Here is a 27,013-nt window from a genome sequence, read left to right as displayed (position 1 = left end):
TTAGTATTTCTTTAATGTAGTCATAGAAATTAAGAAGATGTGGCATTTATGTCAATGGATACCGGCCATTCTGCAAAGTGTAAATATTGTATAGTGTAAATCAGATGTTTACAAGATTTGATGAATTTGAAAAGTTGTTCTTGACAATCAATTTAATTCTACAAAATTTGTTTCTGACCGTACCTAACAACAATCTTCCTTACAACTATTCAACGCAGGTTCCTGAATTGATTGCTTAATGTTGGTCCACCTCAATTAGTGACAGGAGTACAATTTGTAAACATGTTAATTTAACACATATGTAATATTTATTTTCAGTAAATATTAATGTTAAGTTAAATTAATTTATTTTGTTATAACTTTTGTAGTCGGATTTCCAAATGTCTTTGCACATCTTTGAACAGTTTTTAAGTTGCACATTTAGAAAACCTTGTAGTATTAGGAACCTTTCAACATGGCATGCTTATTGTTAGGAATGAAATTTACTTGGTTGTGTTGGCATGGATACATTTTGGGAAGTAGGAGTCCTCCTTGAATCCTGAGGCTGTAAGAGTTCTCTGACCCCTCCTGTTATTGGCTGGTCTCCTGGAATGCCGCACACAGTTACATTTTCATCAGTCCTGATTGTTTCTCTACTGCTTCAGTGTTTGACAAGTGGTGGAATTTGTTATAGGACCTAGCCATTTGTCACCAATAAGTAGCTTAGTCACAGAGATTTTGTGAAGTTTTCAATGGGCAATTTTAACATGTAGTCTGTGTTGTTTGTACAGCTTTCTGCCTGAATCTTCAGGTTCTTTTGTTACAAAGAAAGGCACGGTCTACATGCACACTGATTTCTCAGGAGTGGCTGTACCAGATCAGATATTTTGGCATGTAAATTTGTTTACATCTTTATTACAGGTGCTCATAGCAGGTGATAAACACTTTTCCTCGGTGTGTTAACCTTCCTTAACACAGTGTTGCATCCAGCATAATCTTCTAAATACTGCCCCATCAATTATTCTTTAAACTTTTTAGGCCCCTATTATGAGGTAAGGAAAGTTGACCAATAAAACCATATTGAGAGAGAGCTGCAGTGCAGCCTCATTCTTGATCCCTGGATCTTTGCTACCACTCACCCATCTACAAATGGGAAGGATGAGCATGCAATGGCCCCTGCTGCAGGCAGCATCCTCCCCTTCTATTGCCAACCCTCTGCCTTCTCGCACCCACCACTGGCTATCATACGCATTCTTACCACCTGCTCACAGCAGGTGGTATATGCGTGTGTTAAACCCCTTGGTATAGGTTACTGGTACTAAATTGAAATTGGATTAATAGTGGGGTTTATTAAATTTAATTTCTTGAGGTTTTATGTGGGATAATGAATGTGAGCCTAGTGGGTACTTTGTTGAGTTCAATCTACATTTAATGTCATTCTGGTTTACTGAAGATGGGGGTTGGTTTTTGAGATGTAGATCGACATTTGCATTGTGCATGTAGTGAATTTGTGTAATGTTTATGCCAAATAAAATATGGTAAAATAAACATTTTGTCTGTTAATAAATAGTGTATGTACATAAAAGGTGTGTGGTTTACAATCGGTAATATAAAATGTTTTATGCCAGCTTCTTTGCGGGCCATTGGTTAAAGGTATGGGTTTTAATAGGTATGAAGATTAGGAATGGGTAATCTTTTCATTATTACCAAAATACATGAAATATCTGACTTTCATCTGACGCAAAATTTGATATTCATATATATTTCTCGAATATTTACTCTACCCGATTTGAATAACTGCTTCACACAAGCATGCAACTTGTGTAAAACTGATAAACAAGATATCAATATTCAGCTATGTTGAACGACCAGGGCTTCCTTATGAGACTCTTTCACATCAAATGTGATATAGTACCTACCCCTGGCACTATAATAAAGGTATTAAAAGGAGACAACAATTTTATGGTCTATAAATTACTAACAATAGGTGCCAAGATAATACTGTACATCCAGGCCGGTTTCACACAATGAAGAGTTGCAAGCTTAGTACCCTCAGGAAATTAGGCACAATGTCCGGTGCGCATTGCTCCAAGTCCCACCAGAAATTTCTGATCACGCCCAATGAAGAGTTGCAAATTACCTACCTGGAAATGAGGCACAATGTCCAGTGCACATTGATACAAGTCTTACCAGATGATACCCGTAACACCCATGAAGAGTTGCAAAATTCCTTAACTCTAGCAATGACACACAACGCCTAGTGCACGTCAATACTGGTCGGACCACGTAATTCTGATCACACCCACAGGCATAAGTAGACAGTGTGGGTCCCTCGGGGGAGGTCTTTGATGTCCCTGAAACCTCCACAAGAGAAGAAGGGACACGCCAACATGCCCTTGGAAAGCACACTTCAGGGTGCCACACTGAAGCAGGTAGTCTAGGTCAGCCACTATTCAGGAATGGTGAATGGTCCTTTCCAATGACAGTACTCCTCCTTGTGCACCACATATTCCTTTGATAGTGTGCACCACGTAGTTGCAGACTCCCCAGTCCCACGTTCCCACATGTGTATTTCTGCTCTTCTGAAGTATGGCACCAGTAGTTATACTGTATAGTATCTTTGAAGTGGGGGAGGGGGTTGATTCAGAGGGTTTCCCTTTTAACCACAGATGTCTCCCCTAAATGTCAGTCCTGTCTGCCATGAGGACATTGAATACAGATCTTAATCTTTAGTGGGGCCATGATCTAGCTCCAGAGCCCAAGTGTCAAACCTATCCCTCCAATCTATCCAGCTAGGCCCTCACATGGAAGAGGGCGGTCATTCCAGTTGCATGCCCAATGTTTATAGCTGTCACTGGGGAACGAACAGATGTGCTTCCCCAGCCTTTATTGTGGGATGTAGGCAAACTAAAAGGCTTCGGATCCACAATCCTCATCAGCCAGGCTATCTTAAATCCAGTGGCCAAGTGAGCAAGGGACTCACGTCTGAGCATACCCTGCCACACTTAGGGCGAACAAAGCGATACAAAAGGGGGTGATGGACGAAGCGCTTGAGCAAATCAAACACTCAACCCCAGTCAACTGATCTGGGTTTAATCCATCACCATTCTTTAGCTCACTCAGCCACCCCAGTTCAGACATGGCCATATGCAAATCAGTCTGACCCTGTGCCTCATGGGAACAGTCCAGCCCGAACTGCCAAGCCATGTCTTCCCTGGAACGGAAACAAGCATCCTGGGACCGGCTTCGGATCCACAATCCTCATCAGCCAGGCTAACTTGAATCCAGTGGCCAAGTGAGCAAGGGACTCACGTCTGAGCATACCCCGCCACACTTAGGGCGAACAAAGCGATACAAAAGGGGATGATGGACGGAGCGCTTGAGCAAATCAAGCACTCACCCCCAGTCAACTGCTCTGGGTTTAATCCATCACCATTCTTTAGCTCACTCAGCCACCCCAGTTCAGACATGGCCATATGCAAATCAGTCTGACCCTGTGCCTCATGGGAACAGTCCAGCCCGAACTGCCAAGCCATGTCTTCCCTGGACCGGAAACAAGCATCCTGGGACCGGCTTCGGATCCACAATCCTCATCAGCCAGGCTATCTTGAATCCAGTGGCCAAGTGAGCAAGGGACTCACATCTGAGCATACCCCACCACACTTAGGGCGAACAAAGCGATACAAAAGGGGATGATGGACGGAGCGCTTGAGCAAATCAAACACTCACCCCCAGTCAACTGATCTGGATTTAATCCATCACCATTCTTTAGCTCACTCAGCCACCCCAGTTCAGACTTGGCTATATGCAAATCAGTCTGACCCTGTGCCTCATGGGAACAGTCCAGCCCGAACTGCCAAGCCATGTCTTCCCTGGACCGGAAACAAGCATCCTGGGACCGGCTTCGGATCCACAATCCTCATCAGCCAGGCTAACTTGAATCCAGTGGCCAAGTGAGCAAGGGACTCACGTCTGAGCATACCCCGCCACACTTAGGGCGAACAAAGCGATACAAAAGGGGATGATGCACGGAGCGCTTGAGCAAATCAAACACTCACCCCCAGTCAACTGATCTGGGTTTAATCCATCACCATTCTTTAGCTCACTCAGCCACCCCAGTTCAGACATGGCCATATGCAAATCAGTCTGACCCTGTGCCTCATGGGAACAGTCCAGCCTGAACTGCCAAGCCATGTCTTCCCTGGACCAGTAACAAGCATCCTGGGACCGGCTTCGGATCCACAATCCTCATCAGCCAGGCTATCTTGAATCCAGTGGCCAAGTGAGCAAGGGACTCACGTCTTAGCATACCCCGCCACACTCAGGGCTAACAAAGCGATACAAAAGGGGATGATGGACGGAGCACTTGAGCAAATCAAACACTCACCCCCAGTCAACTGATCTGGGTTTAATCCTTCACCATTCTTTAGCTCACTCAGCCACCCCAGTTCAGACATGGCCATATGCAAATCAGTCTGACCCTGTGCCTCATGGGAACAGTCCAGCCCGAACTGCCAAGCCATGTCTTCCCTGGACCGGAAACAAGCATCCTGGGACCGGCTTCGGATCCACAAATCCTCACCAGCCAGGCTATCTTGAATCCAGTGGCCAAGTGAGCAAGGGACTCACGTCTGAGCATACCCCGCCACTCTTACGGCGAACAAAACTGTTGTTTTGCACTTTATAGAAGTGGCATTTCTCAGCTAGTAATGACAAAACCACCTTTACCAAAGGAGAGGGTTTGTCATGGTGAATTCAATGATAGGAAACATTATGAGGCTGCTCCTCTGCAATTCAATGTTGCAGACTGAAGTCATTTCCACCATTCTCTAATGTAAACATATGTTAAGAGCAAACATCATAGGTAGAGAAAAAACGCATGGGTATTCTTCACTACCTGGGCAGGGTGCATACATGTGTATATGCCCTGCCCTTCACTTACCATCTGCTTCACCCTTCAGAACTTACCCTAGGGGTGCTCAAGTCGTAGTGAAAGGTGCCAACAGGATGGCACATGACTTAGCAAGGCCAGCCTGAGCATAAGTGCAGTTGCGCACACACAGACGTGTAATGGCAGGAGGACACATGTTTAAAATCACCATGGGTGCAAGTGTGCACAAAAGCCTGCAATGGCAGGGTCATCACAAGGTCATCCAAATCCAAGACTAAGTTTCATAGGATTGGAACAATGAAATGCAATTGTTTCCTTTTTTGTAGCACTTTAGTAAACAATATAGTAAACAAGCACTTGACTGATTGGTGTGCTTCGCATGAACCCTCAATGGCCCTCTTGTATTCCTGGCTCAAACATACAATCCTTGTATGATTTCCTCTACTTCACAATTGAGCAAGCTCCTAAATATTCTAGTTTACAAATGCATTTTTTTCGTTTCAACGTCTTGAATTAAATGTATCCTCAATCTCATTCCCGATCTGATCACAATTTTCATTCTCTTTAGCATTTTCTGATTCTAAAGCCTAATTCTACTCTATGCCCACAAGTATCAAAAGCATTTCCCACAACTTATTTAATTTGCGGTCTGAACTGCACATTTATGATATGATATTATGCACATTGTTCAGTCTTGTCAAAGCCTACCTCTACAACCATACAAAACACAAACTTTTTCCTCAAAGAAACAGTGCATTTTGCACATTTCTCACTCTAACCCTTCCTTCTTTTTTATCTCTTTAACAATTGCTGATTTCAACTAATTTGCCCTAAATACAAAGATGTATTTGCTCCTCTGTCGACAGGCCCAATACATGATTCAATCTGTGACATTTATTACACAATTGATCACCCCCCCCCTCCTGAAACATTTTGCTTTGGTATACAGGTTACCATGAATTCAAGCCCCCAATATAAGGAACCACTGCAATTGTCTGTTAAGGCATTATCATCCCTGCGTGTCCTACAAGTAATTAACCATTCAAGGTGCCAGCAAAGCTTTATGTGGAAGTTGGGTGGAGGCTTGCTGATTCTTCACTATCAAATATTTTCTGGTGTGTCATTTTTGCCATAATCCCTTTAATTTGGGGGTTATTAAGGCAACCTCCCATGCATAGTATGCAGGGCTGGCTTTTGGGGAGATGCGACTGGTGCTGCAACACCGGGCACCTACCACAGGGGACACTGTGTTTTGAGGCATCAATAGAAAATGTCACTATAACTCTGGTGATATACCTATCGGAGAGAGATCAGAGTGTTTTTTAGGGGTAGATTTGACTCATAAATTAGTGCAGAGGATTAATATGCCTTGTGCAAAGACTGTGTACCATATGCAGATAGGTTGTTACTTGCAGTTCATAAATTGTAATCCTAATATAACACAATGAGCTATGAACTGTTGTCACAGAGCTGCATTCAAATTACAGAGTATAGGTTAGAACGTTATGTTTTTTTCTCTAGAATTTCATGATCCTAATAACTAACTAAAAAATACTTTTATTTGATCTGTTAAAATCATAAAAAGAGTGGAACATACCACCATGATGAAAATGTCACAAAACAGGTACAGATAAAAATGACATTAAAACATTTTTAGTTATCGTAACCCTCGTATGGAATGGAACCAAAGAACAGCAGATTATCATAACAGCAATGTAAACCTGTCCATGTTTTCTGGTGAAATTAAAATGTTGATTCCAACGGAAAATGGAGAGAGAGCAAAGTTCAAAACTCTTATGCATGATTTTCTGTCCAGTTTCTTAAGTCACTATATTTTCATATCCTGGAACATTTACAGATAAGATAATCTTTGGCCTAGGGCTTGTCATAGAAAGGGGCTGTGGAAGAAGGGGAGTACAGAAACAGGTCTGAAAAAGACTTAGGCCGGCTACTTTATACCCTACTGCCAAGTTCTTATTTTGGTGTTCCATTCATTCCTAGGTTTTGTGCTGTTTCTTTCTTTTCTAGTTCTTGTGCTGTTAGGGACAAACATTTTACGGTGTTGCAAGACAGATGAACTGAAGAACCGCTAAGGCAATTTATGACGGCCGCTCTGCAAGTCCGGATTTGAGTTTCTCTAAGGATTGGCCTTAAAAATGATGTCCTTAGGTTATGTAGTGCCGGACAGATGCATAATAGATGTAGTAGTGAATCTGCTCCGTTGCCACAGAGGCGGTAGTCCATGGATGGCCAGGTCTGTAGCCATTTTGGGGTAAGATCTTTGTTGGAAAACGAGCCCAATGTTGCTAAATTAGTTTGTTAGGGTAGAAATACATTATTTTTAGTAAAGTCAACCCCAACCACTGTGTTACATTTTAAATTCTATGTCTGAGCTTCTCCCAACCAAGTACTCTCAAAATATAGTGCTCACCATAATGAATGAGATCCTACTCCTACACTTTGTTGTTCTCTTTGTCTTATATAACAGTTTCTATACATTGATTTACACAAGTATGATTTATTGTCTCTGTATAACGTTTGTGTGATGTAAAGCACTCTGGCACTCTCCATCGGTAGGAGTAGTGATATAAAACAAATGAAATACTTGAGAGAGAATGTATGTAGAAATGAGGGGCACAGTTGGAGGGTGATAGTGAGCGAAATCCATTGAGAAGGGCGCTTAAAGAAAGATTGTTGCAAAGGGCACCACCAGCGTTAACGCTGGCACTGTCAATATGTGTATGGGTTCTCTTCACCTTTGTGCTTTACTTGAAACAGCTTCTTTTTAAGTTCAAAATGATTTTATTGAATTATTTTGTAAACAGAAGAAATTAATCATCAAAAGACATAAGAGAATACTTAATCATATCATCGCATAACATACGAATCAATAGGAGACCAAAAAGATTGAAATGACTGCGAATTGTGAATAACGCCTTTAAGAGAAAGCTGAGCACCTCTTCTTGTAAAGATAATCCATGACCACCAAGCATGTACTGAAAGAGAAGAAGCATCTTTCCAACAAAAAGTAATGGATTTTAAAGCAGCTGTAATTAAAAAATTAAATAACTTTGCCTCTGACTCACTAAGAGGAAGAGAAATGGCAACTGATTTACAGATTAACATAGTATAAGAAATATCATTGTGTAAAGGTAAAATTTTCAAAATCAGCAAATCAAAATGGAGAGAGAGGACTAGATAGGCTAGTCCGGATCCCTTAGTTTATATGTAGTATCAAGAAAGGACTAGCTTAGTTGTGTTGGGAGACTCAGTGGGTACGTATGTCGGCAAACCAATTGGTTTGATTATGAAGCCCTCACCTACCAACCTAGTTGGTGACATGCTTCATCATCGGGCCCACCACAGTGACACCGAATGTGTCCCGGGTGTGCTTCGACTCCAGATTACTGAGGAGCTGGTATACTTGCTGAGTGTGCTGTGTTGTGGGTGTGAAGGTGAATTAAAAGCTATGCAGTGGGTCCCAGTTCCCGAGGGTATATAGATAACTTTAATGTCTGGGCCCCTGCTAGCAGATAAAAAGGCAAACGGACGCTGTGGAGTGAGTTATGGGCTCCCACGTCCTGTGTGGTCTACATGTTTCAGCCAGGTCTTTTGTTTACATCTGGCTTTCCTCAGGACCAATGAGTATGTGTGTGTGGGTGAAAATAAACTATATTATGTGGTTAGTGTTGTTTTATAAAAGTGTCCCACGCGCTAAGGTGCTATACGTGTTAGAGGGGGATTTCCTCTGCTATACTGTACACGTAACATAAAGACACAAACAGACATACAAGGTAGAGTCAATAAGAATGGTATTCTTTTAACACAACATGTTGCCGGCTTCTAAGGTGTGTGAACGACCTAGACCGGCAGGTAGAACGTGGCCATGTGGGTTACATGGCAGGTGTAGTTTTAAGCGACAAAACGGGGTGGGGGTGGTGGGCTAAACAGCGACGAGAGCGTGAGGTGCAGGTAAGTATTATACATTTTCCTCACACTTGCTGTTTGCTGTTAAAGCTTCCTGGGTCACCTGGCAGGGGGAGAAGACCGGAATTGCCGATCTGCGTGCTCCTGAGACCTATCGTCCTGCTGCGGTGTCCCGAGTATGAGTGTGAGGTCCTCGGTCGGGTTTAAGTAGCCCGTTTGATTCACAGCACCTGGAGCAGGAGTGAGAAAAGTGGGTGCGGTTGCGCAGAAAGCGCCGAGGCATCTGCTGCCCTGCGCATGTGTGCGGGACCAGTGCTAGTTATAGCGCATGCGCATAGTGCGGGATCAGTGCTGGTCAGCGCATGCGCATTGCGAGTTGGTGGAGAGCCACGGAGGAGCATGCGTAGTGGCAGCGCTTAGAGGTAACAGCCCGTATTGTGGCCAATTTACAGAAAAGGATAAGAGGATTAAATTACAAAGAGATTTAAAAAGGGAATTAAAAAAGAGAGATACAGACTGGGGACAGACCAGGAGGACGATAGGTCTCAGGAGCTCGCAGATCGGCAATTCCGGTCTTCTCCCCCTGCCAGGTGACCCAGGAAGCTTTAACAGCAAACAGCAAGTGTGAGGAAAATGTATAATACTTACCTGCACCTCACGCTCTCCTCGCTGTTTAGCCCACCACCCCCACCCCGTTTTAACGCTATAAACTACACCTGCCATGTAACCCACATGGCCACGTTCTACCTGCCGGTCTAGGTCGTTCACACACCTTAGAAGCCGGCAACATGTTGTGTTAAAAGAATACCATTCTTATTGACTCTACCTTGCATGTCTGTTTGTGTCTTTATGTTACGTGTACAGTAAAGCAGAGGGAATCCCCCTTTAACACGTATAGCACCTTAGCGCGTGCGACACTTTTATAAACCAACACTAACCACTTAATATAGTTTATTTTCACCCACACATACTCATTGGTCCTGAGGAAAGCCAGATGTAAACAAAAGGCCTCGCTGAAACATGTAGACCACACCACACAGGACGTGGGAGCCCATAACTCACTCCACAGCGTCCGTTTGCCTTTTATCTGCTAGCAGGGGCCCAGACATTAAAGTTATCTATATACCCTCGGGAACTGGGACCCACTGCATAGCTTTTAATTCACCTTCACACCCACAACACAGCACACTCAGCAAGTATACCAGCTCCTCAGTAATCTGGAGTCGAAGCACACCCGGGACACATTCGGTGTCACTGTGGTGGGCCCGATGATGAAGCATGCCACCAACTAGGTTGGTGGGTGAGGGCTTCATAATCAAACCAATTGGTTTGCCGACATACGTACCCACTGAGTCTCCCAACACACCTAAGCTAGTCCTTTCTTGATACTACAAAATTTTCAAAATGACATTCCATACCTCTGACCAGAATTTCATAATAACTGGGCATTCAAATAACATATGACGAAGTGACCCAGAATTTGAAGTGCAATGCCAACAAACATCAGATGGTAACAATTTCGCATGGCATAATCGAGATGGGGTCCATAGGGCGTTAAATAAAATATAAGCATTAGTCTGATAAAGAGACACCGGAAGCCAACCAGAAATACTGTTAAGCCATATGGAGGACCATGTGTCATCCTATAGGGAGATGGAAAGTTCAGTATTCCAAAAAGATGATATTGCACCAACATTGGAGCCCTGGGAGGAGGTACATTTTTTATAAAAAACAGAGACAACTTTGGGGGAAGACGTAACAGCTGTAAGGTAAATTAATAGGTCATTAGTGGTGGAAGAGGGAATACCATTGGGAAAAGAATCCAAAATTGAATTACATAGAGATTGGTATTTTGAGAAATCAGAAGCTGGGATATCAAATTTCAACTGCAGTTGCTCAAAAGGAATAAAGGCATTTCCACAATATACATCTTTAAGATAAAAAAATCCCTTTGAAATCCATGAGGACCAGAAATTAATGTTTCTGTTTAGTTTAAGTAAAGCACTATGCCATAAAGATAAGTGGACTGTAGAGACTAAGGGTAAATCAAAATTAGAATCCAAATCATTAATTATTAATCTAGAGGATTTGATTATAGACGACAGACGCACAATCTTAGATGCAGAAGACATTGACATCAAAGAGGGCAGTGAAAAGGGTCGAACTATTGAAGATTCGATATGAAACCAAACTGGAGGTTTGACCACATGTGAGTTTGTGAACCATAAAGAGCTTTGTTTTAAGATAAAAGCTTTATGGTAGAGGTAAAAGTCATGAAGGGAAAAACCAGCCTGGGACTTAGGGAGTTTTAATTTCCTGTAAGCAATACGAGGGACCTTGCTAGATCAGAGAAATTTAGATAATAGTTTATCAATATCTTCATAAAATTTGAGAGGAAATTGACTGGGAATCATGGCTAATGAGTAGAAGATTTTTGGTGCAATATTCATTTTTATAGCCTCCATTCTACCCCACCAAGTGAGATAAAGGGGAGACCATTTGGACAATTTGTTTTTGATATAGTCAAGTATAAAATCACTATTTAGTTTTAATGTAGGTGGCAACAAGGAGGCAAATAGGATACCTAAGTATTTCAACTTACTGTTCTGCCAAAGAATATCGGTGTTTGGTAGCATATCCGGGGTACAAAAAGCATTCAAAGGAAAAAATTCTGGGGCATATTACCAACCAATAGAGATAATTTTTGTCTCTAACTTATTTAGAGACAAAAATTATCGCCGCAAATCGGCGATTTTTATCGCAGATAAACCTTGCTATTAGCAAGGTTTATCGCAAATGCGATAAAAAACGGCCACAATGCATGAATATCGCTGAAAAGTCAGCGATATTCATGCATTATCGAGCAAATGCTCTTAGCCATGTTATCCACCTCCCATTGGATAACATGGCTAAGAACTGCTCCTGGGCAAGTGTTAGCTTTTGGAGATATTCGCGCTTAGCGCGAATATCTCCAAAAGTTGGTAATAGGAGATAGCGATGTTAGCGACTGTTTTCAGTCGCTAACATCTTGGCACGCCCACTTTGCATGTCATTAGTGATAAATATCACTGACATGCAAAGCGGGGCCCAAGATGGTCCCTATCTCCTATTAGCTGTCGCTAACTGGTGTTAGCGACAGCTTGGTAATAGGGAGATAATTTTATCTCCGCTTTCTTGGCTTTTAAACCAAAAAAGCGGAGATAAAGCCCCTTGATAATATGCCCCTCTGTCTTACTTACATTTAACTTATAACCTGAAACCACCGAATATTTTTCAATAATGTCTAATAAGGAGGGAACAGAGGAAAGAGGATTACTAATAAACAATAAAACATCATCTGCAAAGGCTAAAGTTTTAACTGTGACATCATTTATCGCAATACCCTGAATATTATAACTGCATCGGATATAATTAAGAAAGGGCTCAATTCCAATGAAAAATAACAGTGGGGAAAGGAGACACCCCTGCCTAGTACCTCTAAAGAGGGAAAATTGAGTGGAAATGTGTCCATTAATAAACAAACGAGCAGTAGGGGCAAAATGTAAAGCAGAAATCATACGAATAAAATGGGCACCAAAATTAAAAGATAATAAAGTTTTAAATAAAAATTGCCAATGAATTTTGTCAAAAGCTTTTTCTGCATCTAAAGCCATCACTCCCGCAGGGGAAGCAAGATGTGGACTTTGTTCAATAACGTGTAAGAGTGATCTAGTATTATTAGCCGAGAACCTATTTTTCATAAACCCAGATTGATCAGGATGAATGATGGAATGAAGTATGGGAGCTAATCTAGTGGCAAGGATTTTAGCATAAAGCTTACAGTCCTGGTTAATTAGGGAAGCGGGACGATAATTAGCAACCAGGGTAGGGTCCTTATCAGGTTTGGGCAGAACAATGATTAGAGCGTCTGTAAAGGAGCCCGAAATAGTGCCAGAGGAACCAAAATGAGAAAAAAGTGCACTTAAATAAGGTAAAAGGTAAGACTGAAACTCTTTATAAAACTCAGCTGGGATACCATCTGGGCCTGGGGATTTATTCTTGGAAAGTGACTTAAGAGCAAGTAAAATCTCATCACAAGTAATTGGAGAGTCTAAGCCTATTCTGTCTGAGGAAGAAACTTAAGGTAAATTATACTTATTTAAAAAGGAGTCAATTAAAGAATCATCACAGGGGGGTGGTTTACTATAGAGGTAAGAATAAAAATGTAAAAATTCTTGGACAATATCATTATGGGAAATAGCAACTTGACCTTGAGGACCACGTATTGATGTTATTTGGGTTTTATCCTTCTTGATTCGTAAATAGTTTGCAAGAAGTTTTCCAGATCTATTGGTATTAAAGCGAAATTTAGCATTAGATTTTGTAAGTTGGAGTCCAGCTCTAGTACTAAGTATAGCATTAAATTCATAACGAAGCTTTTGTAGTTTAAATTTGAGTTGAGGGTCATTAGAGGAAATAAATAAACGTTCATATTTAGCAATTTGTGTTTCCAAATGTTTAACATTAGAGTTAAATTGCTTGTTCTCATGGGCCATAATAGAAATAGTGGTACCTCTAATGTAGGTCTTAAAGGCATCCCAACTATTCACAAGTGAAGTTGAACCTTCTGGGTTAAGTAAAAAATAGTCTTGAATAGCTTGTAAAAGTTTAGACTTATGCTTATCATTAAGTACTACATTCGTGTTCATACGCCAACGACTTTGCTTGGCAAAAGTAGAGGAAATATTTAAAACAAAGGAAATTAAGGCATGGTCCGAAATATCAATATTACCTATAACAGGGTTAGTGGCTGATTGAATTAGTGAAGGCGAAAGCAAAAAATAATCAATCCTAGAATGAGAATTATGGGGATTAGAGAAAAAGGAAAACCATTTATCAGTAGGAAAATGTAGCCTCCAAATATCAGCCAACTTGGTTGTGTGAAGGAAAGATTTAAAGGCATGAAGAACTTTAGGAGGTCGGAATTTTGTAGTGGAAAGCCTATCTAGTAACGGATCAATAATCACATTAAAATCCCCCCCAACAATCAAAGCAACCTGCCCCAACTTCAGAACTTCAGAGGTTAAAGTGGACCAAAACGAAGGGTCGTCAGCCGTAGGATCATAAATATTAAGCAAAAAGAAGGTTGAGTCATAAATTTTAACCTTAACCACTACATATCTACCTTCTGTGTCTGTGAATTTACTAAGAATCTGACAGTGCAACCTTTTTGCAAATAGAATTGCAACACCATTTTTCTTTCCCTGCGCAGGAGAGGAAACAATATTATCTACCCACTTTTTCTTCATATAGTGTAACATTTTGTCATCAACATGCGTTTCTTGGATGAAACAAATATCAGCTTTGCACGCACCCAGGTAGTCCAAGATTTTAGTGCGTTTAACTGGAAGCCTTAAACCTTTAACATTAAGTGAAACAGTTTTAACATTATGAGTATTAGCCATTAGGAATTAGGAGGAAGAGGATAGAAGAATGAAGCAGAAGAAGAGGAAATGAAAAACAGCCATGGAAAAGAGCTACTCTATGTAGAGAGTAAGAAAAGGAAAGACACAATAGGAAGAAACATGATAGGAAGGAAAAATGACAAACAAGAAACAGTGACATAAAGAAGAATACAGAGACGCACACCCGAATGTAATGATGTGAAGTCCACACGTTGAGTAGTATTTAGTGATGCTTTATTCCAAGTTGTATAGAGAGACCCCACCAGGAGCATCCATCAAGGTACTCAGCCCAGCCAACTGTAATCTGTCAGGCAGATCACCAACATTCTGAAAGGTGCGTCATATGAACATTCCAATGGAGGGAGAGAAGGGTAGTATAGGGAATACCAAGATGCTACATTATTCCTCAAGCATGGCCATAAAACCGTTGGAGCCCGTGAAGAGAAAAATATTTAAATGCCAGGATAAAGTAGATTATAAACGTTCAAGTAACAGGATCATGAGTGTCCATTGACGGCGAAGCTTGTTGGTCCAGAAAAAGACGAAGATCTTCAGGACGATGAAAAGATTTAGAGAAGGTATCTTTCCAGACTCTCATCGTAGAAGGATCAAAAAGACCATACTTAAAACCAAGGCTTCTCAGTTGTGGACGATAAAAGGAAAATTCCTTGCGAATAGCAACCGTTTCCTTAGCAAAGTCCTGATGGATAAAGATTTTACAACCATTCACTAAGAGTGAGGGAATGTCTCTTGCTGCTTTCCTGATAAGGACCAAGTGATGGTGTCGCAAAACCTTAAAAATCATTTGCCTGGGCTTAGTATGGCGAGGATTTCTATGCGAGGGAATTCTGTGAGCCTTATCCACTTCAAATTTTTCGGGGAATTTGATATTCAGGAGGCCAGGTAGTAAAGACTCTAGATAGAAACGACAATCAGATCCCTCAATCTCTTCAGGCAGGTTGAAAATACGGAGATTGTATTGTCTATTACGGTTTTCCAATTCCAGCATTTGAGTACGCATTGGTACTATTTGACTCACCAAGGGTGTAAAAGAGTCCAATTTAATTTTATTGTCCTGAATTTTGATAGCATTATCAGATATTTTCATGGACATAGAAGCCACATCTTTGCGAATATTTTTCACTTCAGTCACAATAGTATCAGTATTCATGCGCAGCGCTTGAATTTCCTCCAAAATTAGAGCAAGTGACTGTTCAGAAGAGTCAACAACATTAGATTTAGACGGAGTAGGCGATATCTGCTTTTTTCTTTTATTAGCAGACAGATTTTTATTTTCCATCTTGAGGTGAAAAAAGAACCTTTTGCGTCAGATAAATGCAAAATATGAACATACACCTCAAAATTTGATAAATGTGAGGGAAAAAGGACATAAAATTCCCTAAAAGCTCTTGAAAAGGACTGTGCAGCAGCTAAACTGGGTCGTGGGTGTGGCCAGGCCCAAGCCAGGCCCTCTCTTTGTCAGTACTCCGCCCCCTATGCAGAGCAAACCGGCAGAAGCTGGAGCAGAGGCAGGGGAGAGGAACCAAGGAGCCAGCTGAGGCACTTCCCCACAGCGAAATCGCCCGAAAATCAGTCACAAGGTAGGAAATAGTGAGAAAAAGGAAGCGCTGCTATTGAAAGAAGATTCCTGACAGGAAAATCGCCGTAAAGCGGCTAATTAGGCCGGTGAACTCCGGTGGCGGCGGCCATCTTGGTCGACGCGCTCGCGCGACTCCCACTTGAAACAGCTTCTAATTTCTTTCTGGGCATTATTTTATTAAATGCGCACAATGTTGATTAAAGCTGGCCCAAATGATTTTCATCATCCGTAGGGTGTGTCCTGCTACAGGATGCCACTGCTTGGTAGTTTATTGCTATTCAATGGAACATTTGCTTGTCTGTAATGTGTGAGGTGACAATACAAAACTGAAGCCTAGACAGACGCATGAGTGAGCCAGAGTCAAAGAACAATGAAAGAGTAAACTAACAGTAGAAGAGATGTTTTTGGCAACTTCATATAATTTCACAAATTACTAAAATATTGTGAGAAGTTGGCCTGTATTTGCTGTCCACTAATTAAAGTGGGATCCTTGTACAAGTCCAAACAACCATTAGAAAGCTATCCAAGTGGTTGCTATGAAGAGCAGCCTTCAGGCTTAGTCTTGAAGGAATGTTAAGTAGCTTGTTTTACCAGCATGCAACCTTATAATATTGGTTAAATGAAAGGCGAAGCACACCGTAGTTATAAAAAATATGTATTTATTGATATAACACTCTCTGGTATGATACATTATCTTTTACACGAAGATACTCACAAAGCACACAATACTCTAACGAAGAAAGAATAGTAAAAGCACTAATACACAGTGGGGTCCAGGGGGACACCAAACCATATACTAAAATAGTCAAATAAGAACCACAACTCGACTCAAAACAGAGTCTAGAGGATGTAGAATCGCTAGAACCCCAAGGAACCACCCAAGGTGAGTAAGTAGGGACCCCACGGAGGACCGGTGCAGTGTCTGAACACAACCTTGTGCAATTCTATGGGGAAGTCGTGGTTGCAGTTTTAAAGTTTAAGGACCCTTCCCAGTGGACTTCGAAGAAACCCCGTTAGGGGGTTGGAAATCCACTCCACCCATGGATACCATAGTACCAGAGTTACCTTTCCCAGGGAAGCCGGGTGCATATTTCTGAAGTGGCATTCAAAACCGCTTTTGATCTCAATGAAGGACTTCGAAGAAGAGCCGCTGCTGGAAGGAAGAAAAGTGTCTGTCAGAATCCAAAGATGGATTCTTCTTGAAGAGTACCTGAAAGCAGAGGGGACCGAATGTGGGTCACTCAGGAGTGACCAGGTGCTCGGTAGACGAATGCCCACCAATGTCAGGTGCTTCAAGTATGTTGATGGGGTTCTTGACTCTGCTGCAGCCACAGGGACCAGGAGATGTCAACGATGACCAGGAGCAGGAGGTGAGCTGTGCCACAAGGGATGTCGAGTGCCGAGGGGTCAATGTCCAGCGGGAGCACCAACAAGCCTTGGCAACGGCAACCCATGCAGAAGGTCAAGGAAGGTTGCGGTCCGGACCAGCAAGATCCAGGAGACTCATCAAACACAGGGGAGTCAGAGCAAGCCTGGAGCAACCAGGGGAGCACATGAAAAGCAAAGTTGGCACTTAAGTGGACTCACAGACTGGTGGAACAGGAGTCACAAGAGGACCTCAAGTGATTTCACAAAGCATCAGCCCAAGGAGCACTCGGTGTGAGGAGGCCAGGGCTCTTTGTAGGAAATGGTGCCAGAGGTTGGGGCTACTCCGAGCCCAGTGCACTTGTTTGGGAAACGCGAACGAGCATATGCACTTGCAAATGAATGCGTTGCCCCGGGGTACGTGTATTGCAGCCCCCATGAGGTATTATGGCCTCAAACTTGGCGAGAGGGCAGCTCAGACCTCAAGGGATGTAGAAACCCACCTACTGTATCACTGGAACCTTCGGAGTCCATAGGAGCTCATGAGCAGCAGACGAGTCAGTTGTGATGTGGTGCCTGCGGTTGCAGGGGAGTGACTCCTTCACTCTAATGGAGATACCTTCAGTTCTTCTTGATTCTCCATAGGTCCTGTACAGGTGACCCTGAGATACCGTAAACCTATATCCTAAGTGGTGCATGCACCAACTTATACAGGCTGCAATGGCAGACCTGTAGTTCTATTTTGCATGGCTGGCATAATACATGCTTCAGCCCACGGGAGGCTTCTGGGGTACCTATGCCCTGGGTACATGGGTACCATATACTAGGGACTGACAAGGGTAACACAGTATCCAATCTGGAGTGTACCTAAGTACAGCACATAACAGGTTAGGAAGAAAGCAGGATCTCAGTCAGACCAGTCAAAAACAGTATTACATGAAGCAAACATTGGGGCTAACCATAAGAAGCAGATCCTACTTTCCTACAAATATGCACAGGCACCCCTTGACAATATGGTAACTTCTGGTTTTGTGACATTGCAGGAGAGTTATAATGAATTGTGCAGTTGTTTTATTGCATGCAAGGTGTTAGAAATGGGGGTCTCTACTTGGCAGAGGTATGTTCCTTTTTCCAAGTAGGGACCCTTGCTTCTAGTCTGGTAGGGGGATACGCACTTTAGATAATCCCTGCTCACCCCCTTTGTAGACTGGCACGAGCAGACAGGCCTATCCCAAAGGCAATGTGTAAATCATTTGTTCTCAGAACACACAGTAACATAGTGAAAACACCTCAAATGGACACCACACCAGTTTAGAAAAAAATAAAGTATCTTTATCTACGCCAAACAAGACAAAAATACAACATACATGTTTCAATATATCACTTTAGGACAGTTATTTAAAAATACAACCTATAGAAACAAAATAACTCCACCTGGGGATATTACGATGTTGTGACAGGCATAAATCCAAAGTACGGCGCTGACAGCAAGGTGCACGGTGTTAGGCACAGAGTCACACGGACCCTCAAGCAACAGTACCTACGAAAACAAAGTCTATGGACCGTGCACTGTGTCATGGAGGTGAGACGTTGGTACCGAGGTTGTGGCTGGTTACCTTGTTGACACTGGGGAGGCGAGGCATTGAGTCCATGAGGAGGCGAGGGGTCGAATCCAGGACAAGGAAGGTCAGCGCTGAGGCATCGGTTCTTTTGAGGTGATGCAAAGTCAAAGAGTTTGTGAAGTCACCCTCATAGGTTATCGGCTCCTTGATAATGGGATGCAGGCATAGGTGGTGACTACTTCGGTGCTGGCGTTGGCATCAGGAAAGCCAATAACTGTAGGTGCCGACAAGCGTTGCCCTCACAAGCAGTGCCCGCAGGCTCGGTGCAGGTCGCGGCCTCACTGGTGATGTTGCTGACAGCATGGTATAATTGTATGGTAGAATTATATGGTATTGCTTTGTAGCAATACCATATAATTCTCAGGGCCCAGGAACTGGAATTGGCACCCTTTTGAATGCAGGAGTCCACACAGGAGACCAGGTGTTGATCAGTGGGTTGCAGTTGAAGTATTTGTGTCTCTGGGACTTCAGAGCAGGAGGCCAGCATACACAAGCCCTTGGAGATTCTTCTTCAAGCAGGTTTACAGCAAAGTTCAAGTCTTTGTCCTTTCATTGGCAGAAGCAACAACTGCAGGCCAACCCACCAAAGCACACAGCAAAAGGGCAGTTCTCCTCTCACAGGCCTTGAGCTCTTTTTCTTGGCAAAGGTTCCTCTTATGTTCAGAAGTGATCTAATTCTCTGGTGTTTACTTATACCTTAATATAAAAGAGAGAGGTCCTGCTACTCCAAGAGACAGGGTTCCATATAAGACTTTATTGTCAACAGTAGATTCTCTTGGAGAACTCAATTAATTCACCTCTTGCGTACTACACTTCTTTCGAGCTCATGCACTCATCTACACCCGTCTTTAAGGGGACCACAAGACAATTCTTAACAATCAATTTTTAATACCACACCATGTAAAACAATTTATACAATTACATAAAATTCATCTGACTAAAAACATTCTAAAACATAATGATAAAAAGTATTGCATAATGCATCATGATTACACTCTAAAAGGAGAGACAACACATAAGACATACATATCAATAGGATAATTTTGTTACCTGAGAACTTTTCAACATGTAACTCTTTGTTCCTCAAATTTAACCGAGATAGGTGTTGACGTGTTTTTCACATGCTCTAGTCTGACAGAGCTGGTCTTAAAAGCTTGGAGATAAGCTTTCAATCCTAATATAGTGCTCTTTTTTCCATTGCTCCCATATCTGTTCTGAGCATGTGGTTGTAGATACAGATACTGATACTCAATGAGAGTGCTTCCACTAAATAGAGTCCTATTGAGCAGTAATTAAATGGGTTTGCAAATATCATGTCAATTAGTACATGAATTAAAAACGTCTTGTAGTCAAAGTCCAGTGAAAATCCTATATATTAGGCTCAAAGTCCAAAGTCCAAATCCCACAATGTGGCCACGGAGGCTGAACAGCCCTCCAATTACTTCAGGTTTCCACCATCATCACCTAAAGGGTGTCTGTCGATTTCTACTTATACCCCAGTGTGTTTTTGTTCTCTTTGTGGCAAAGGTTTCTTAGTCCAGTCCAATCCAGTTCTGTCATCTCTGGTGCAGCTTCACTACAGGAGATGGAGCATTGTGCAGAGGAGACAGTGCCTATTCAGGTGCACGTGAAACTCCTCCCACCCCTCTAAATGCAGCCAAGGTCTATTCAGCTCAACTATGAGTCACCCAGGAAAGGCAGGGCACACCTCACCCCCCTTGTGGTTGCCTACAGTGAATGCACATGCCCAGCTCCTGTCTCTCCAAACCAGACTGTCAATACACAAAACAGCAGAGGCACACAGAATGGTTAAATAAGAAAATGGTTGCTTTCTAAAAGTGTCATTGTAAAAAACTCCCAAAACCATTTAGCTAAAAAGATGGCTTATTAATTTCTCAATTCAGAGAGCCTGATCTCCCTTTATACTTATAAGATGTTACAAAGTAACTCCCATGTTAGCCTATGGGACAAATACCTTTTCAATAGTGAAAAATAAAATTGCCAGTATGTCACTATCAGGACATGTAACACACATTTGCACATGTCTTACCTTTCACATGCACTGTACCCCGCCAATGGGGTACCTTGGACCTACCTGAGGGGTGCTTTACATGTAAAAAAAGGGAAGGTTAGGGCCTGGCAAGTGGGTGAACTTGCCAGGTTGACATGCAAGATTTAAACTGCGCCCAGTCACTGCAGTGGTAGGTCTGAGATACCTTTACAGGGCTGCTCATGTGGGTGGCACAATCGGTGCTGCATGCCCACTAGAAGAATCTGATTTACAGGCCCGGCTCACTCAGTGCACTTTACTAGGGACTTACCAGTAAATTAAATATGCCAATCATTTATAATCAATCATAGCAGCAAATGTGCTAATCATGTATAAACAATCATAGTAGCAATTTCCCCAGGGATCACTTGCGCTTTGACACTGATCAGCAGTGGCAAAGTGGGCAAAGCATCTAAGCCAGCAAAAACAAAATAAGGCATAGCACCAAAAATTCAGAAGGTAGAGGCAAAAAGTCAGGGGAAACCACGCCAAGGATAACATAAAGTTTATAAAGTTGAATGCACGGGAGAGAAGTCCGACATATTTGGTGAGTTCGGCACCATCGCGCCTCACTATATTTTTTAAACGGTAGCCTTAACTAATAAAATATTCTTACTATAAGCTCTTTTGTTTTTTAAAATGTGACCTGCTGGTAAAGACCATGAATAGTGAAACCAAGGAGACACAGCTCCCAATATTTCCTGATGTACTGTGCATTTTTCTAATGAAAAATAAAACATTCTAATTGTGAATAACAATTATATTGCCAATGATGCTGACTTTCCATTAGAAATTCTATGTTTACATGAATTGCAAGTAGCTTTACCAGTGACAGAAGACACACACATTTCTGTTTGCTGTTCTCTCGGCTTACAGAACGTTTGGAGCGAATGTCTGCATGTCAATAAAAAGATACAATGAAATCTGTTGTACAAAGTTCTAAACTTTCTTGTTGGACAAAAGCACGTTTTCCATTCCTGGCTGTAAGTAAAGCAATCATTTCACATAACTGCGGCCCAATTTATCATTCTTATTTTCAGAGCACATCTAGTTGACATTTACTTGGCAGATGGCCATTTCTGCCTGATTTTTTCATCGTCCACACACATTGTCCAATTCTACAACTCAAAGAAGGACATTTATTGCAAGTCGTGTACACGACGTTGCTTAATGTCAGGTGTCTGACAATGAAGACATTCGGCGTGTTTGCAAGCGGTTCTGGTTTATACATAAATCACCAGTTCCAGGCGTTCAGCAAATCAGCACAAGGCACATCATCATCCTCAGTCTGAAAGAATTAGCAGGAGCTTCAGAAAACACGTTTCAAACACAACATCCTTACAATCTCAGTCCTACAATTGTAAATAAAACGTACGTTCTGGTAGTTAACGTATATATATAGTTGTGAGGACTGTTTGGGTATACTATTTTATCAATTTGGTCTCCATCTATCTCGAGTTTTTGTGCCTGGATGGAATGGATAATACAGGGCAGAAGTCGTAAAAAAAGAAGTGGGGGGGACGCTGTCACCGGAAGTGACGTCACGACAGGAAGTGACGTCACGAAAGGTACCGAGCTCCTCGTCCTTGAGAGGCCAGCTGTTTGGCAGTTGGGACGGCTTCCCCCCCCCCCCTCGGTAAAATAAGTGGGGGGACGCCGTCCACCCGCGTGGTACTCCGACTCGAGCCCTGGATAATATGTGCTGAATGTCATCGTTTATTTTGAGACCCTCAATTGTATGGCCTTTCGGCATTTGGCCCCGGACAAATGGAACTTTGACACTGATTCTTAATTGGGACATATGCCATAGCATAGATTTTTTATTCACGGGGTCGCCACTGACATTCATAGAGTTGCCAAGATGCATTATGGGAGTGGGAGTCCCGCGGCACCTGATGGCAGTCATTCATGACGGTAATTGTCATTGTATTTTACCATATATATTTTATACGTACTAAACATGCAGGCGATACGATGTGAGAGATTGGCGCCGCTTTGCAATTGCCTGACAAGTTACCATCATGGCAGGCGACGTGAAGTTCATGTTAAGTGCACGTTATATGCCTATCAATTATAAAAAGGCGCATATAGAAACTGGTTTAGCATTGGGCTGCGAAATGTATATTTATCTGCTACGCATTTGTACATTCGTTTACCAGTGATATCTTATGTGTCCATAGGCATTTAAAATACTGCATTTATGCTGATATTAGTGCAAGACCTTAACGTAATAGTACTTTTTCCATGTTTATGCCTGCATTTGGTGGGGAAGGGCTTTAAATACCTGTACACTTTTGGCGCCAATCAGATTGAGAAAGCCTTCTGCGAAGGCAAAACACGTCTCTCAGAGCTCGGGGTCGAGGGAGACCCATGCAAATAAATGAGCCATATCCTGACAGCTTCGTGTGCGTGCCTTCTTTGGGAGCAGGATTGGGTGTTCATATATATATATATATATATATATATATATATATATATAGGGTCACCAGAATTTTAAAACCAAAAACCGGGACATTTCACAAAAATAGAAGAAGGACTACAATTTTACTTCAAGCAATGAGAGCGCTCCCCAGCAGAGAATTACAGAACAGGCAGTAAGAACATACATGAAATGCAATTTTTAAGCCCAGTAGCTTGCCTGTTAATTAAATTGCTTTCTTGAAACAACTGCTAACTGCTTTGTAAAACATAAAAAACACCTCCCACCGTTTTCAGTCGACCCTCTCCAAAAACGGGGACATGAGCTAAATTTCTTGAAATTTGCTGGGACAGCAGGCTAAAAACAGGGACCGTCCTAGCAAAACGGGGACGCCTTGTCACTATATATGTATATATATATATATATATATATTTCACCAACTATTCCCCAAAAGGGGAAAACAACGGGTTGTGGAGGAGATATATATATATTCACTGAAAAAAACATAGGTTATAGACCATATATAGTTAGGAATTAGCATTTAAAAAACCTTATTTTACTCACACAAAACCATTGAAATTCCATATATAGTTAGTTGCACTAACTATATATCGCGCACCCGCAATCCACTGCTGATCATGTCACATATTACATCATTCATGACATGGTCAGTGACATCACTGATGACATCACTGATGACATCTCACATGACATCACTGATGACATCACTGATGACATCTCATTTGACATCATTCTTGTGCTAATACGATAAACCTCTTCAGACTCTAATAAAACCTTAGATACACTCAGTGTATACAGACACTCACACACTGTTACTCATCCATGGAGTTACTCACACACCTAGTCAGTCATGCAAAGAATCAATCACACCTCTATTTCCTCAACTATACAGTTATACACACCTTACTTATTCAAACATATACTAACACATATTTACTCTCTTATACAATCCCTGATACAAGTTCACAATGATCCATACAGCCACTCACACATTCAGTGGCTCTCATGCACAGTTATTTATATATGCCAACTCTCACATGTACTGTGTTTTACATATGTACTTACTATGACATGTAGCATTGACATATCCATTCACTCATCAATACACTCATGCACACAGTCAACCGCCCATGTAGCTGTTTCCACATGCACTCTTGAACTCATACACCTAGTGAATCAACTGCTCACACATCTATGCACAGAGTCACACACCTCCCAGCCACCCCCACACAAACTCAATCTCCCATACAAATACTTGGGCAACCAATCAATAACATATGTAGCCTCTCGTATAGCTAATGATCCACACATGCAGCAGTTTACATCACAACAGACATACTGAAGCAAACATTCAGGCAGTTTAGTCACTAACCCATGCATTTAGTACGACACATTTATTCACTCACTCATACAGTCAGTCACGCACCTACTAAATCCTTCATCGAGACACTTATACATCCACTCATTCTTCAATATATCTAACATATTTAAACTTTACAGAAACACACAGTCACTGGATGATGTCATCAGTGATGTCATCAGTGATGTCATCAGTGATGTCACTGACCATGTCATGAATGATGTAATATGTGACATGATCAGCAGTGGATTGCGGGTGCGCGATATATAGTTAGTGCAACTAACTATATATGGAATTTCAATGGTTTTGTGTGAGTAAAATAAGGTTTTTTAAATGCTAATTCCTAACTATATATGGTCTATAACCTATGGTTTTTTCAGTGAATTTCAATGGTTTTTTAATAGCAAATATCATAAGCTGTCGAATGTCAAGTACGTGGTAAGTAAAAACATTTTCGTGTTTATGCACACTGATCTGCTTTGAATGCTGCCCCCCACCCCTCATTTCTATTAGGAGTACTCTCTCTTTGCAGATAGTGAAGGGTAGTTAACGCAGGCCTTTGCCCCCGTTGTAATCCGTCGTGCCTGCTTCTCTCTCCATTTGATTGATTGTTCTCTTTGGTTCATTCTCTATTTACAAACAAGCACAGAGTCGCAATACTCTGTTTAGTCTTTGCAGATAGCGAAAAATCGTGTAAAAAAAGAAAAGGAATCGAGCAAAATCAGTAGGCCACTAATGGGATCTCTTTTTGACCTCCCTAAAATAGAAACATTAGGAACAACCTGTTGATAATACCAATGTGTATGTACATAAGCGGCGTTCATTTGTGTTCACAGTACCCCTTCTTGATTGTTTGAATCGAGCATTGAATTGTTCGAAGTTGGTTCTCTTAAGAATCTTCTCTGCCTGCAAACGAGGAAGAATAGGAATATTCTCTCTCCCTTTGCAGATAGTGAAGGGTAGGTAACGCAAACCTTTAACACGTCGTGCCTATTTCGTTCCTCATTGATTGATTGTTTCCCCAAACATTGACTGTTTGGGAATTGGTTCTTTTTGGAGGTATTCCCTGTTTGCAAATATACGTAGGAAAATCTTTGCAAATAGTGAAAGGGTACGTAATGCGGACCTTTCTCCCCCGTTGTAATCTGTCATGCCTATCTACTCCCCACTGATTGATGCACCTGTTTCACCCGGACCATTTACTAGAGATACGTCATCTGGCCCGACCAGAGAGCACCCCTAGTGAAAAGGACATATGCAATAATAACGAAGTGATCACTGTATCCTGTTAACAGAAACTTTAGCATGAAACAACCTGGAAAGAAAAGAATAGGAAAACGAAAATCAGTAGGCCACTGATGAACATAAACTTTTATTAAACAACGAACAAAGAAACGATAACATAACGTAATGATAAAACCTATTAATGTCCTAGAAACAAGAAAACGTTAGAAATATGCCAGTGGTGAGAGACCAGAAAAACAGTAAGAGAAACCAAATCACCCCTCGCTGTCCCACCGCCTGCCACGCCAAAAAAATCGATAGACTAGGGAAAATGCAAGTCAGTAGAACATCCGCCCCCACTCTGGAAACTTCCAAGGTGGGGCAGGGTTGCGGCTACGCCCAGCCGGGAGCAGCCCATATAAGGCGGATCCTGCTGCCACGCCTCGGCCAGGAGATCCTAACGTAGGGTGTAGCCGGAGGAGAGGCCGAGGCCAGCGGGACCCGGCCAGGGGATTGCCTTTACAACGCTGAAGAGTTTCAGGGGGGGGAATGTCTCCTCGACCCTCCCCTCTCTCTCCCAGTCCGGCCGCGGTGGCCCTTGAGAGTTGCAGGTAGTCCCGCCACATGCTCTTCCGGTCCGGCCACCAACGGTCGGGGGGCCGAGGCTGACGAGATCCGGCTGCAGCCGATAAACCAAGAAACCCGTTCATGGGGCCAGAGCCAGGGGCGTCCGGACGACATCCACCGGAAGCCCGGCCCGAAGACGGACAGGACACTTCTTCTCTCTTGAATAATGGCTGCGACAACACTGGGGGGGGATGTCTTGCACATGCCTCCGACCCCCCCCCCCCCTTCGTCCTCATCGCCTGGTCCGGCCATAACAAAACTCAAGCGAGACGCCGTGGGGTGCACTGGGAGGGAGAGACGATGCGAACAGGCCTCTCCCGCCTCCCCAGTGGAGGCTTCCCACCTGCACCCTCGGCGCTCCAAGCGCCCGGAAAAGGGTTCTTCCACTGTGGCGATGCTGCAACGTCTCGCCCGGCAGGGTGGAGCCCGTCCGCTCATTTGACCCCGCGATCGCCAGTAGCTACCGAACTCTCAAAATGGCGGT

The 27,013-nt window shown here is 42.5% G+C and overlaps 1 protein-coding gene across 6 annotated transcripts in view; it reads left to right on the top strand.

The window, feature by feature from the left end:
- The window catches only part of MDGA2 (MAM domain containing glycosylphosphatidylinositol anchor 2), a 1,540,171-nt gene that overhangs the window by 1,349,419 nt on the left and 163,739 nt on the right, over nucleotides 1–27,013 (top strand). The window lies entirely within an intron of this gene.

This window comes from Lissotriton helveticus, chromosome 9, assembly GCF_964261635.1.
Source record: "Lissotriton helveticus chromosome 9, aLisHel1.1, whole genome shotgun sequence".
NCBI classification, from domain to species: Eukaryota; Metazoa; Chordata; class Amphibia; order Caudata; family Salamandridae; genus Lissotriton; species Lissotriton helveticus.
The sequence above is the reverse complement of the archived record's forward strand: the minus strand, read 5'-3'. Positions and strand labels throughout refer to the sequence as shown.